A 15,048-nucleotide genomic window follows, 5' to 3' on the forward strand; every position below is an offset into this window, starting at 1 on the left:
TCTAAAATTGCAGCACTACTGCTGTAATAGCAGAACTGCTGCTGCAATAGCAGAAAAAATGTGAAAACTGTATAGTTTATGCCCCCCAAATTTATGGACCAAATTCGGCACGGACATTGATTGGTCTAAGAAGTACAAGTCATTGTTAAATTTTGTAGTACAAAATATTTGTCTTTTTGGTAGCTGTATCCAAATATAGACCGATCTGAACTATATACGACACGGATGTTGAAAAGATTAACATAAGCCACTGTGTAAAATTTCAGCGAAATAGAATTATAAATGCGCCTTTTATGGGGCCAAGAGATCGAGAGATCGGTCTATGGCAGCTATATTCAATTCAAGATCGATCTCGGCCAAATTGAAGAAGGGTGTTGAAGGCCCTAGCACAACTCACTGTCCTAAATTTCGGTGACATGGGACAATTAATGCGCCTTTTATAAGCCCAAAACCTTAAATCCAGAGATCGGTCTATATGACAGCTATATCCAAGTCTGGACCGATCTGGGCCAAATTGAAGAAGGATGTCGAAGGGCCTAACACAACTTACTGAACAAAATTTCGGCGAAATCAGACTATAAATGCGGAATGACAAATGAATATACCCCCATCCTTCGGTATAAAAATAAATAATAAGGCCCCTTATTGAGCATACGCTTAAATTGGATCTCTTCCCATATATCTTCGTATCCGTTTATAACTATGGTGCCTCAGCAAAAAGATAATCGCAACTTTCGATCTGCGACTAATATGTCATCAGGAATGCTTCATTAGAAATTATTCTTAAATCACACATTAATATTTGTTTAATCTAAATGGAATCTCTGCAGTTCTTTGTGCCCAACAGAAATATGTATGTGAGAATGTTATGCTGAATATCGTATTGTAAATATGGTGCATACATGCTGCCACAAAGCTAGTCACTTCCGTTCACCTCAATTTATATTTATGATATTTTTTTCGGGGTTTGATTGTTGGATTTTTATCCCCCTCCCAACGCCATTTAGCTATTGGTTTAATGACCACATAAGCAAATACAAACATACATAATTGTGTTGTTTGTTATTTGAGAAGCAGAAGCAGAAGCTACAAGAAAAGAGTTCCTGGGGTGTGCGTGCGTCTCAACTCCCGCATGTACGTTAATGTTAATGCGAGTGTGTGTGTGTGTGAGGTTTGTTTATTTGTCTACTTTCGTGTGGCGATATGTTTACAGCTTCTTCTCGTTCAATGCTCAATTTTGATGTGGTTCTTGTATTTTGGCGTTATTAAGACGCGCCAAACGACCACTAAAATAGGCGCCACAATGAATATAAAAACCCAAACCCCCACCACCACTATTATCCTCCTCCCATGGTCTTTCCATTATTCTACCCACTTTCGTTGTCCTTGCCGTCAGTCAGTGGAGTTAAATTTCCGACTTTGAGTTAAGCGAAAACAATCTTTGCAAAATAACTTCAATTCGCGAATATGAGACCAATGCGAACATCAAAAGCATGAAAGTGAACCAAAGTTGCCCTCTTTGTGCGCTTCCTAAACGATGCTGGTGATACTTTTCTCACGATTAAATGTCAAAGGAAATAAGGAGCCTTGAAGAAATACCGATTTATGGTATCATTTTCCAAGCACTATAACAGAGGAGAAATATTTCAATATACTATTAGTAGGTCAACGGGGATTTGGAAATTTCTATGCAGAATGAAAGCGAAATTCATTAAAGAAAAACAAGTGAAACCAAGTTCGGCCGGGGCGAATCTTATATACCCTCCACCACGGATCACATTTGTCGAGTTCTTTTCCCGGTGTCTCTTTTTAGGCAAATAATGGAAAGGAAAGGATAAAAGAAAATAATTGCTATGCTATTGGAGCCATATCAAGTTATGGTCCGATTCGGACCATAATGGAATGAATGTTGGAGACCAAAGTAGAAGCATTGTGTAAAATGTCAGCCAAATCGAATAAGGGACTCTAAAAGTAAAATAGGGAGATCGTTTTATAGGGGAGCAGTATTAGGCTATAGACCGATTCAGACCATATTTGACACGTATGTTGAAGGTCATGGGAGAAGCCGTTGTATAAAATTTCACCCAAATTAGATAATAATTGCGCCCTATAAAGGCTCAAGAAGTCATGATCCCAGATCGGTTTATATGACAGCTACATCAGGTTATGGACCGATTTGAACTATACTTTGCACAATTGTTGAAAGTCATAACGAAATACGTCATGCAAAATATCAGCGAAATCGGATAGGATTCGCGCCCTCTAAGCCTCAAGAAGTCAAGACCCCAGATCGGTTTATATGACAGCTAGATCATATCCAAGATCTGTTAATATAGCAGCTGTATAAAAATATGGACCGATATGGCCCATTTACAATCCCCTCCGACCTACACCTATAAGAAGTTTTTGTGCAAAATTTGAAGCGCCTAGCTTTACTCCTTCGAAAATTAGCGTGCTTTCGACAGACAGATGGACGGACGTGCAGACGGGCGGACATGGCTATATCGACATAAAATGTCGAATATTTCGAGGTGTTACAAACAGAATGACGAAACTAGTATACCCACATGCTATGGTGGAGGGTATAATAAGGAAGTTGAAGCCACCAAGGTTTGAAATAGGAACTAAATGGTGGTTTAGCTATAGTGCCCAGAATTGTCAGAACATTGTCTGTACAATTAAAGGATCGGTGGCAGTGATGTGTGAAAGACTATAAGATGCGGACTTCAATTCAATAAATGGCCTCATTTGAAAGTAGACGCTCGCATTGACCATTAGTTTCTTAACGCCTTCATATAACCGATTTTCAATTATGACAACATGAGTTCCCTGAACTTTATCTTCTTTTTCATTTCAATGAAGTGAAGGCGCTTGCTTTAGTTTATTAGCATGTTCACCAAAATATATTTCGATTTTTTTCTTCTCAATGTCAAAGTCAGTCTAAAAATCCCAAATGATCCAAAGCCACTTGTAGGGTATTAAAGTGATAGCAATTTCAAATTGGCTTCCAAGGTCTCTTTAGCAAAAATTAATCGATTCGTAGAACAAAACTAAAAAGGAAAAGAAATTTACCAAAAAAAATTCAAGACAGCCATTGATTATGATTTTTGTATGGTTGATGATTGAGGGAATAAAGACCCACCCAGAAGGCTATACACCCACACGGGTGTATGGCCTGAATGAATCGTAAAAAAGCTGCAAATGGTCACAATAAAACTAATGAATTCTTTGTTTGCGTCTTTGGTTTTGGAAAGCTCACCAAGGACTGACCAACCGACCAACAGATGAGTAATTCGATAATACAGTTAGCAATAATTTAAGTGTTATAATTTTTTGTTTAGGAAATTGACTCATATTTTCTCGATTTCGAATGTGTTGTGTTCTTAACTTGAAGTCCTTATTTGTTGCGTTAATCAAATGTTTGTCACAAAGATATTTTTGTTTGTAGGATCTTTGTATTGATTTTAACTTGAACTTTTCTTGCAATGAAGGGCAATAGATATTGCGGCAGCTGTTGTTGTTCAATTTAATAGGGTTTCTTTGTTTTTTGGGGGCTTTTGAAGTTTTAGTATAGGCTTGAGTTTCTTGGATATGGCATGCGTATGGGCATGGGGGCCCAAAGGATTCATCCTAAATACATAGACAGACACATTGTAATAAAAATCACAAACATTGCTTCCGTTCTAGGCAAGTCTGTGTGCGATTTTTTACAGTTTTATTAAAATTCCATTGAATGCGCTAGCTTGGCGGTTTAATGGCTGTGTTGTTGTTAGTCGTTGTAGAAACAAAAAGTGGGTTGAACGACTTATTTTGTTTTTCAAGTTTTTATTGGCTTAGTTGTAAAAACTTTTTCGCTCAACCCTTCTTTTTTGGGAGGATTTAAACATTGATTTTCTTATAGTTTACGCGGAAAGGGCGGTATATTAATCTCGTCCTGCCGTTTGTTTCATCGGGAAATATTGATCTTGGACTCCATAAAGTAGTCTAATTTGGGTCGATGATGTCCATCTATTTGTCTGCCGTTAGCATTGTTACATTCGAGTCGATTCGAGAAAATTATATCGACTCTACATCTGAATCCGAATCGATAATGCTTAACGTCTTGGATATTGTGGTAATCATCGAGGAAAGCGTTGTACAAGTAGCCCTAGGAGTAAAAATCGGGCAATATATTGGGTTGCCCAAAAAGTAATTGCGGATTTTTTAAAAGAAAATAAATGCATTTTTAATAAAACTTAGAATGAACTTTAATCATTGTCATCATGAAAGTCAAGAGAAAATCCGTTCTAACAAATTTCAAGAGAATCGGTTAAAAAATTACCATTTTATTGCATTGTTACTGCAAATCCGACGAACATATATATGGGAGCTATATCCAAATCTGAACCGATTTGATTGAAATTCACCAGCAATATCGAAAGTCATAACAAAAACCTTCCTGACAAATTTTCTTTAGAATCGGTTAACAAATGGCCATTTTATTGCATTGTTACTGCAAATCGGACGAACATATATATGTGAGCTATATCTAAATCTGAACCGATTTTTTCCATTTTTAATAGACTTCGTCTCTAGGCCGAAAAACATGCCTGTACCATATTTGAAGATGATTGGATGATAATTGCGACCTGTAGTTTGTACACAAATTATCATGGACAGACGGACAGACAAACAGACGGACATATCTAAATCGATCGGTATACTTGTCAATGGGTCTATCTCTCTTCCTTCTGGGGTTTGCAAACAAATGCACAATGTTATAATACCCTGTAGCCCAGTAGTAGAGCAGGGTATAAATATAGCTGCCATATAGATTAATCTTCCGGTGTAAGGCCTAAAGCCCATAATAGGCCCATTTATTGCCCGAATTTGCTGATGAATAGTGAGTTGTATTAAGATCCTCGATATCCGAGCCGAATATGAGTCCGCTCGGACCCTATTTAGATATAGCTGACTTATGGACCGGTCTCCCTACATTGGGGGATAATCCTATAACGGGCGCATTTATTGCCCGATTTCGCTCAAAATTAGAAACAGGGAGTTTTATAAGGCCTTCGGGCCATACAAAGATATAACTGCCATTTAAACCGATCTACTGATTTAGGGTCTTAAGCCCATAAAAGCCGTAAATATTGCTCGATTTCGCCGATATTCGGAGCACTATGTTGGCTCTCCGACGTAGTATTATCCAAATCGGATCATATTCAGATATAGCTTACATATTGTGATCTGCCGATTAGTGTCTTTAGTTCATAAATGCCGCATTTATTGCTTAATTTAGCTGAAATAATGAATAGTTGGTTGTATTAGACCCCTCGATGTACACAACGAATGTTGTACAGACCGCATCATATTAAGATCTAGTGAGTTGTAGTATGCCACGCTTCCATATGCGTACTGAATATGGCCAAGATCGAACAATATGCTGATATAGTTGCAATATAGACTGGTGCTGGGGATCCAACATTCGGCACTTAATGCGTTTTTAACTGTTTTCGATTGGTTGGTCGATTGTTTCAAATTGTTTCAAAATTTAATTTGTAAAATTTTTCATAAAAATTTCATCATCTAAATTTAAAAACAAACAATCAATCTCCTTGCAGCTGGCTTGAGAATCGTAAATGTTAACTTAAGAATTTCTATTTGATTTACCTCAACAAAGTTCTTTCTTTGCTCTCTTTTCTCATTTTCGATAGCACCCCAACAGCCATAGCACCATCATGTTCCATTGGCCTTTGCCTATTTTTTATTCTAGAAGACGTTTCGATTAATTTTCGCTTTGTTTGTTGGCAATAGCCTTGGAGTCGATTACTCGCAAATTTCACAAACAAATAACCGGATTCCCCTTTTTCCCTACACCATGCGTATGTATAACCCTTTGCATAGATAAGAAAAATGTTATGGGGAATGTTACGGATTGTGGCTGAAAGGGCTGGCTGGCATTAAACACATTTATTAATTTCCTAAATAAATATTTGTGTTGTTCAACAATGATCTCAACAACTCAAATAAAAACATCTCACAAAAACACACAAAAACTCTCTTACACACACACACACACAGTCTTACATAGATGTGCACTCATCCGCAGGATGTTATCCTCGTGTTTGCGTATACGAGTGTATGTGCATGTGTTTCTTCTGTTGTATCAGACATCTAATCCTTTGATTTCGTAATGTTTACTGCTAAAACAGTTTAACGCCCATTTAAAGCACTTTTGTCTCTTTTTTTATTCTTTTTTCGCAGCTTTCATTCGCTTACATTCGTTTTGGCTCTCTTTCCACGTCTGTTTGTCTACCCTCATGCGGAAAAGTTTAAAAATCAAATCGAATCCTTTAGTTTTCTGTGTGTGTGTATGTATGTGTGTGTCTGTCTTTGAATCATTTGCTTGATTGCCAGCGTTAGCCAAAGTTTTTTATCCTCTATGTGTCTTTATTGGGTGGGGATGGAGGTGAGGGGAGTGTGTGGGCCACAATTTGTAGAGGAAATTGAAAAATGTTCTTAATTTTATGATTGGTTTCTGATACTCGTCATTGTGTGCATATGTGTATGTATGAGTGTCCTTTTTTGTTAGTCTGCTTTCTCAAAGACCAAACAAAAGAAACTTTTTACCAGCTCCATCTACCACCACAAGGTTCGAAGCAAAACTGCGTTTTACGCCTTTCCGCCGTCAAAAACTCGCCCATCTATCCATTCGAGTAATCATGGGAATAGAAAAGTTCGTTGTGTTCGTAATGGAATTAAAATTTAGAAGGGTAATCGTCAATACGCCATGTAATCGCATTGAACTTCATTTGGCTAAGGGCTGTGAGCCAACAGCAGTGATGGCGGTTAGGCAGTGAGGGCTGTTTGACAAACAACGATGATGTCATAACTTTGGTTTCCAAACCCAAACCTATTTGCAGAGTATGTAGCAGATACGTTATCACAATGACATCTTTACTATTCGCAAAGCGATATTGAATTTCACATTTCTTTATTACACACTTCATGGATAATTCACTTTTGCATATGCCCCTTGCATACCAAGATGACATTCAAAGTTTCTGGCGGAGGGTATGTTATTCATGTTTCATGATTGTTATCCGCCGTCGCTCAGTCTGATTCGATACCTTGTGGCGCGAATAGGAATCTAATTATTTCGAAACCTTTGAAGAGAGGAGTTGACAACAAATACATACAGCCAACGGCGAATGGAGGCTAAGTAGTTGTTGGTGTTCGATACGCAAAAAACAATGCAATTTTTGAAACTAATGTAACTGATTGAAAGTATATTTTCGTGAAATCAGAACAATTTTATTGAAATTAATTTTTTTTGGGAATGTTTCACAGAGTATTGTTTTGTGGGAAAAAAACTCTAAAAGGGGGATATGAAAATGTAATGCAAATTAATACTGGTATTTACAAATCTAATGCAGATTTCAAACCGGCTTATTTGACAGATTTTAAGGCTTCATTAAGTTTTGTGGATAAGGCCGTAAATATTTATTTATTTAAATCAAAGAGAGGATATCTGGAAAACATAAAAGCTCCCGAAACAAGCTCTTAACACCCCTGCAAACGTCTACTAACGAAGTTTTGCTTAGCAATTTCTTTTCTATTATAAAACATGTAAAAAAGGTACCCACGACCTTGCATATATGAAGGGTTTTCCAATAGAAACTTGACTTGAATTTAATTTGTGAACGCACTCTTACACCAATCATCGAACTGCCACTGCCAATTTATTCAGTAAACTCAAATTTTTCACCATAGTAAAATACACGAACGAACTACGTCTGCTAAACATAAAAATGTGCTATCGAAATTCGGAGTCGACGACCGTTACTTAAAGAGCAAAATCATCTTCTGCAAAGAAGCTCATCGTTGGCTTACTGGGTTCGTCCATAAGCAAAATATGCGCCATTGGTCAGGTGAAAATCCACATGTGCTTCACGAATCAATATTACATCCGCAAAAAATAATTGTTGAGTGCGGTTTGCATGCCCGCAGCGTAATAGTGCCAAACTTATTTGTCGACGATGCCAATTGTCACGTTACTGTGAATGGACAAGGCTACCGCACCATGCTCTCTGATTAGTGTTGGTCTGAATAGCAATATATGGACCTGAACGACATGTGGTTTTAACAGGACGGTGCCACAGGCCTGCTCATTCGTGTGCACAATATCTAGAGATTTGAGCTGAAACTTTGCACAGAGTATTTTTTTCTCCATAGATAGGTCAAGTTCGAAGATGGGCTATATCGGCTTATATCTTGATATAGCCTCCGATCTGCCTCATAGGCTCATTAAAACCACTTTTAATAGCAGATTTCATTGAAATTTGGGTTAATGATCTGTGTAGACTCCTTGACATCCCTGTTCAATATGGCCCATATCCATCCAAATTCAGATATATACTGATCCCTCGATTCAGGGTCTTGGGCCCATAAAAGGCGCATTTATTTTCCGATTTCGCTGAAATTTGGGACAGTCAGTTAAGTTAGGCCTCTCGACATTCTAGTCTAACTTGGCCCAGATCTGTCCAGATTTGGATATAGCTGCCTTATTTCTATGAAAATCATAAATGGAACATACCAAAAACAGCCTACGACCCTCAGTCCTCAGCTCAAAGAGGGTGCTAAGAATCTCCGGAGGAGGAGAACAATAAATGAAATGAAAATTTGAACTTGGAATGTCCGTAGTCTTTACGAAACTGGAAAGCTAAATAACACCATATGTGAGATGAAAAGACTTGGAATAAGTGGAACATGGTGGGAACGGGATGTGGAGATCAGAAAACTGTCGAGTATGCCATTCAGGAAACCAGGAAGGCCTTCATAGAAGAGTCGTTGGAGTCATAGTTAATGTGAATGTAGCGGAATGAGTGAATGGATACGTACCAAGGTCAGTTAGAACCATGCTACTAAAAATTAATGCTTAACCACTTGGTATATGCATTATATAAGTGTACGCTCCTACAAGTGGCTCTAGTATGGAAGAGATTGAAGAATTCTACGGTGAAATCGAGAAATTGTTGAAAATGACAAAACCGCATGAAATAACGGTTATACAAGGTGACTTTAATGCGCACGTGGGCTAAACTTAAGTACCTGCAGTTACTGGGAAATATGGGCTAAGCTTAAGAAACGACCGGGGTGATAGACTGGTGCAATTCTGCCAAGAGCACAAGTTGAACATTACAAATACCATTTTACCATACCATACGACAAGCTAAATACTTTTATCACGATGTTTTGCTAACGTTTCGCTTCAACATATCAAACGGTAGCTATAAACGTAATATTATTGAACATAGCTAAGTTTGTTTATCGTAAACCCTCTACCAGCTTCGTCTACGGTAGAAATACCTTCCTTTTGTTACAAAACCAGAAACTCTTTAATTGCAAAAGTGTTTCGATAGCCGCAAATAATTATTCGTTTACTGAATGAACCAATAATAATTCTCTTGTGTCTCTTCTACTAGTGAAAAAAGGTGAGTATTTGAGCACATGTACCACGTAAACAAGAAAATAATCCCAAGCAGACTCATAGGCTTGCAAATAATTGCAATTGTGTGATCGTCACTGGTATAGACTTATTCTCACACACAACATATGTTTCTTTACAACCACCACCGATGGATGAAAGTATATTCATTTTGTCATTCCGTTTGCATCGAAATATCCATTTCCAACCCTATAAAGTATATATATTCTTGATCAGCGTAAAAATTTAAGACGATCTAGACTTGCCAGTCTGTCTGTCTGTTGAAATCACGCTACAGTCTTTAAAAATAGAGATATTGAGCTGAAACTTTGCACAGAATCTTTTTTTGTCCTTAAGCAGGTTAAGTTCGAAGATGGGCTATATCGGACTATATCTTCATATAGCCCCCATAAAGACCGATCCGCCGATTTAGATTAGGGCCCTTAAAGGGCGCATTTATTATCCGATTTTGCTGAAATTTGGGACAGCGATTTGTGTTAGGCCACTCGACATCCCTCTTCAATTTGGCTCATATCGGCCCAGATTTGGATATAGCTGCCATATAGACCGATCTCTTGATTTAAGGTCTTGCGCCCATAAAAGGTGCATTTATTATCCGATTTTGGTGAAATTTATTGTCATATCAGTCGATTTAAGGTTTTGGGCCATAAAAGGCGCATTTATTGTCCGATTTTGTCGAAATTTGGGACAGTGATTTGTTTTGTGCTCTTCGAAATTTTTTTGCAACTTGGCCCAATGCGGTCCAAATTTGGATATAGCTGCCATATAGACCGATATCTCGATTTAAAATCTTGGCCACATAAAAAGCGCACTTATAATCCGATTTCGCTGAAATTTGACACAGTGACTTATGTTAGGCTTTTGAAAATCTGTATCGTATATGGTGTATTTTTAGATATAGCTAATAAAAAGGTCAATATTTTATTATACACAATTGAACAATCACTTTTACTTTTAGTATATGGTCCAAATCGGAACATATGTTGGTATAGCTGCTATGGGGCATAAGGTATGAATTTTGCACCGGATTTTGATGAAAAGTACTCTGTCAAAACAAAGAAGTTAAAAGGCGTTAAGTTCGGCCTGGCCGAAGTCAGTATTTTGAGCAGCTCGTACGGGTGCCAGTGGTAACACGGTATTTTTGAGGTTTCGGTACAAAAATTTTGGTATGTCCAATGACAAAAATCATTAGAGTTAGACACAAACGGCTGCCAGGTACAAGAATTTCTAAGGCACATACATTGTTTGGTAACATATACGCGATAAAGAAATATACATCACAAAGTAGGTATTTCACAACAACTACTACTAAAATCTGCTTATAATTCGTAAAAATTTGAGTTTGAATTGGGTTACAACATTAAATTGAACTTAGGATGCCAAGTTCAACATGCACAATCCATTTTAAACTTTTGACGTTAAATAAATTTATAAATAGAGAGAAACTAGTTGAAACCCCGAATAACTTGTTCTATATATCAAGAGTGAAAGGTATTGCCAGTATAAAAAAAACTTCTTATTGGTCACAAATTATTGCAGTTTTTATCGCAAAAACATGTATCTTTACCGTAAACAAAGTCAAACGTCTTTCTGTAAAAAAGTTTACTTGGCGAAAATTTCCTTTATATCCAACGAATTATTTTTTTCTGGGTATAAACGCTGAGCTTGCAAATATCAACAGAGAGGACCTGGAGACCATATGGAGTTGTGTACAGTCCAATATAAGCAATATTACAAAACACATCCTAGGAAATCACAATGCACAAAGGCAGGAAGGATGGATTACTGAGGAAATCAAGGATCTTAAAATAGAACGCTGAAGACAGAATTATTAATTACGAAGGATGCTGGGAAGTAAACAGAGAGATTCGAAACGCAACTAGGTCTCCAAAAAATGCACACTTACAACGGAAATGAAGGGAAATTGAAGCAGTGAAAAGCTAACATGATGACAACAACCTCGACAAGAAACTAAAGGAAGCATCGGGAATATATAGAAATTCTTCACCAGATAGACTATGTGATGAAAACAACATTGCCGTGTTTGAGACGGCCGATAGAAAACCGATTTGGAAAGATTATGAAACAATGATGTTAAAAATGAAGAAAGGCCGCCCTACGTTGCTAGACAATAAGCTCTGACAGGAACAAGAATAAATAGCTGTGAAGTGGAGGAAGCAATAAATCTGCTTAAGGACAGAAAAGAGACTCCTTCAAAAGTTTTAAAATTGATTGATGGTAAAAACATTGGACTCTTAGAGACACTTTTTAACGATATATATGGCACTGGTCAATACCCCCTAGATTGGCTTAAATCACCCTTTGTCACCATCCCAAGAAAGAGGAATCTAAGACTTATCAGTTTAATGAGTTTCTAAGAATAATTCATAAAAGAATGTACTCGTAATGCAAAAAGTATATGAAAACCACACAATTTGGCATCAGAGAACTAATGGGTACAAGAGAAGCACTAATAAGTATTAAATTGCTAATCCAAAACTGTCGTGATGTACAAAATGATGTCCTCATGTATTTCATCGATTATGAAAAAGCAATTGATACCGTCCCACAGAGCAAATTCTTAGAAATTTCGATTTCAATCGGAATTGAAGGAATATAAATAGGATGCATTAAAAACCTTTACTAGAGAATCAATACTAACAAGTCAAAAAACATGATCTTCAGCAGCAAAAATAAACAAGTAAAAGCGTGCTAAGTTCGGCCGGGCCGAATCTTATATACCCTCAACCATGGCTCGCATTTGTCAAGTTCTTTGAGTGCCTTTTTATATAAGACAAGTAAAAAGGCATTATGTTCGGCCGGGCCGAACTTTGGATACCCACCACCTCCGGTATATATGAAAACCCGCTTTCGTCACAATCCGGTGAAAATTGGAAAACTTATGCACCCAAATTCGACACGGATATTGAGTAGTCTATAAAATATAAGTAAAATATAAGTAACCCTCCACCATAAGATGGGGGGTATACTAATTTCGTCATTCTGTTTGTAATTACTCGAAATATTCGTCTGACATTTCGTCGATCGCGACATTTTATGTCGATCTAGCCATGTCCGTCAGTCTGTCCGTCCGTCCATCCGTCTGTCGAAAGCACGCTAACTTCCGAAGGAGTAAAGCTAGCCGCTTGAAATTTTGCACAAATACTTCTTATTAGTGTAGGTCGGTTGGTATTGTAAATGGGCCATATCGGTCCATGTTTTGATATAGCTGCTATATAAACCGATCTTGCGTCTTGACTTCATGAGCCTCTAGAGGCAATTCTTATCCGATTGGAATGAAATTTCGCACAACGTGTTTTGTTATGATATCCAACAACTGTGCCAACTATGGTTCAAATCGGTTCATAACCTGATATAGCTGCCATATAACCCGATCTTGGGTCTTGACTTCTTGAGCCTCTAAAGGGCGCAATTCTTATCCGATTTGGCTGAAATTTTGCATGACGTATTTTATTCTTACTTTCAACAACTGTATAATAAATCGACATGTCGATCGACAAACTCAATCTCAGAATTTCCAACAAAAATGTTAAGAGTTGTGGTATTATATCTTCCAAACATTAAAGCGTTAGATTTGGAGGGATTAATTCTTAAAGAGTTGACACAAGCCCGGTTAACAAACCTCCTCAAACCCCAGTTTATATCATTCTCAAGAATATCAGGTGTCGTAGGGCTGCCATTAAATAGTAAGAAAATGTCATCAGCTAACATAAACGTTTCACAACTCGTAAAAGGAGTAAAACGATGCAAATCATTCACATAAAGGATAAATAAAAGTGGAGCCACGATAGAACCTTGTGGTACTTCAGAATGAAGAGAAAGCATGCTTGAGTTTGCACCGTTCAGAACCACAGACTTAGATCTGTTACTTAAGTAAGAAAGTATCAGTTTGCAGGCAGATGTAGAAAAATTGAAAAAATCACTCAATTTAGTAAGTAATCGAAAAAATGTATAAAATTGAAGGCTTTAGACAAAGCAAATCCGCATATGACTAAACATGTCCGCATATGACTTTGAACGCCGGGGTTCGAATCCTGACGAGAACATGAAAAAAAATTTTACTAGCGGTGGTTATCCTCTCCTAATGCTGGCGACATTTGTGTGATACTATGGCATGGAAAAAACTTCTCCCCAAAGAGGTGTTGCACTGCGGCACGACGTTAGGAATCGGCTATAAAAAGGAGAGAGTTCAAATTTAAATCGGTCTGCATACATTGAGATGTGAGAAGTTTGCCCCTGTTCCTTAATGAAATGTTCATCGGCAAACTTGCATTTTGCGGAAACCAAAATGTTGCTTCTTGTTTTAAATGTCGAAGTTGTATTATTTACATTATGTTTTATGTCCGACCGCAGCTTGACTGTCATTCGGTTCCCTCCCTCGTAAGTCATTAGATCAACATATTTTATCTAAAATGTCTTGTTGGTTGTTGCTAGTTTTAGCTTCGTCTGCGCCATAAACAAATTCACCCTCACGCATTGAAGGAGTCAAAAACTACTTTTCCATGACTACGTAGTCCCTGTACAAGTGCATATATGTGAGTGTACGTTGGTATGCATTGGAAAATGGTTGGCCAAAGAATTTCTTTCATCTTTTGTTTTCATTAAAAAGTTTTGTCCTTTCTCAACTCCGCGTAGGGGGATAAAGTGAGTTACCAATACTTACCTTAACGTATGTTTTAAGTAAAATTTTGCAAAAGAATACGAAACTTTTATCATGGAGAGGATCAGGACTATGTACGGAATGTCTGGGATGAGATCATGAAGATTTTGTTAAGATATCTTTAAATGAAACGAAAGTCTTGAACGCAAGGACGAATAAAGGGAAGATCTATGAGGCCTCCAGTGATTGTAAATCTTCTCAAAATATTTACTTGATTCTTATCACAAATTTGGCCAAAATTTGTATATGGCAACTTTTATCGATAAGTGATTATAAGAGAAAGTTTTATCGATATTTAGATGTAATAGCAAACTCTTTCGATATTTAATTTTTAAAGACAATTATACAGAAAAAAAGTTATTTTAATCGAAATTTAGATTTCATAGCAAATTTTATCTCTATTTGATTTCGAAGACAATTTGATTTTCATAGAAAATTTTATCGAAATTTACGTTGTTCCGTGATTTTATTGTAGACCTTTGTTATTTTATAACTTTGTCTTCTTAGTATGGCTCGAGGCCATCGAGCAGTTTACAAGACAGGTGTTGGTGTTTTATTTGTAATTGTTACCAATATTTCGACCACCGCCGGAGATCTTCATCAGGGTTTGAATTATAAACAAATAATTTTACATAAAATTTAAATTATAAAAACATTTATACTTTTGAAAATAATTACATTTTGAAACAAAACAATAGACTAAAGCTCTCTCATTTTTGTCTGTTTGTTTTTGTACCAAATTCCTGTAAATCTGTGCAAAATTGTCTGTGTCTTTCTTAAAGTTTGTGGGGGTGTCAAAAATATGTAACATTTCTAAAGTAAATCGACTTTTCTGATTGGATTCTTGTGCTGTGTATGTCAACGTCTTTAAAATTTG

This window comes from Stomoxys calcitrans, chromosome 1 (genome assembly GCF_963082655.1).
Source record: "Stomoxys calcitrans chromosome 1, idStoCalc2.1, whole genome shotgun sequence".
NCBI classification, from domain to species: domain Eukaryota; kingdom Metazoa; phylum Arthropoda; class Insecta; order Diptera; family Muscidae; genus Stomoxys; species Stomoxys calcitrans.